The sequence below is a fragment of the Cydia pomonella genome, chromosome 2 (assembly GCF_033807575.1).
Source record: "Cydia pomonella isolate Wapato2018A chromosome 2, ilCydPomo1, whole genome shotgun sequence".
Lineage (NCBI taxonomy): Eukaryota > Metazoa > Arthropoda > Insecta > Lepidoptera > Tortricidae > Cydia > Cydia pomonella.
The window spans coordinates 19,281,511-19,282,930 of NC_084704.1; the positions used below are offsets into that span (position 1 = coordinate 19,281,511).

Sequence of the window (1,420 nt, forward strand, 5' to 3'; positions counted from 1 at the left end):
AAATCTCTACTATGTCTTCCCAAAATACTGCGTTCTGTGCGTATTATGGCCAAGTATCGTCTGTTTTAAGATACGGTTTACTGCACTGGGGAAATTCATGTAATAAAAATGATGTGTTTATTCTACAAAAGAAATGTGTTCGATCTATTGCAAGAGCAAGACATACTGATAGTTGCAAGCTTATTTCAATATTCAATAAACTTGGTATGTTAACATCTATGCTTATATTGGAAGCGTGCATATTTGTAAAAGAAAATTTAAATCTCTTTAGAAAAATAGAAAAAAACTTGACCCGAAATAATCAAAATAAGTATGAGATACTCCCAAAAATTCCTGTAAAAACCGCCTATTATAATGAAAGCTTATATGTAATGGGTGCTAAATTATTTAATAAATTGCCTGACTCAATTAAAGATCTGTATGTAAAGGCGTTTATATTTTTTTTTAAATAAAAGTACTGAAAAAGAAAATGCCTTACAATGTAAATGACTTTTTCAATATAGATTTCTCTACAGCTTAGTACTATGATAAGCACTTACCTTATGTTTCCTTTTTATGTAAAATATAGCTGAAAAGGAAAATATGGCAAATACAAACATTGTAAATAGAGACCGCGCGCGTTGGAGGCTCTGCCATCTTGTGACCTGAATCGGAACCATAACCATGTACATTTACACGTCACGTGTTTTCCTGTGTATAGTAAGTGCCTGCCATCTTGTGGGCTACATCGGAACAATAAACATCACATTTACGCCTCGCGCCAAAAATCTGACGGCTCCTGTGCTGCCTCCTACAGTTCATGCACGCTCCTTATAGTTCATCTAGATTTAAGTAAAATTATATTGTACGCCTCACAGGCAAATTATAGCGATATTACCAAAATATCTATTATAACTAATTATCTAATAAACAAAATCATTTACATCCACACTTCCCGATGACGGTTCCGAAATCAGTCCCGATTTCGGGCCTGATAATTGTTTTCCGTTTCACGAAATATCAGGACATCGTTAACAATATTTGAAATGTAAAAATGACGTTGTCTCTAATTGCCAACAATGTTCAATGTTTTATATTTTTGCATATGAACCATTTTTTTACATTACAAGTAAGTTTTCCCAAGAAAAAAAAATATATTTTTCGTGCCCGAAAACGGGTCCTGATAAAGTGTGGATGTAATTGGCACTTGATAAAGTGTGGATGTAATTGGCACTTTAGGAATATTATTGAGTATTATATTCTTTGATTACATCTGTCTAGACTTGCACAAGTAAATCGCTTCGTGTCAGAGGGCCTACCGCAAACCACGTTCGACATGTTGCCTCTCTGCCGCACTTGTACATTTGTACGTAAGTGTGACAGAGAGGCAACACGTCGAACGCGGTTCTCGGTAGGCCCTCTGGGTACGATAAAACGGTAC

General features: G+C 35.4%; 1 protein-coding gene across 1 annotated transcript in view; it reads right to left on the bottom strand.

Annotated features, from left to right (window-relative positions):
- The window catches only part of LOC133534609 (uncharacterized), a 201,521-nt gene that overhangs the window by 32,092 nt on the left and 168,009 nt on the right, over positions 1-1,420 (bottom strand). The window lies entirely within an intron of this gene.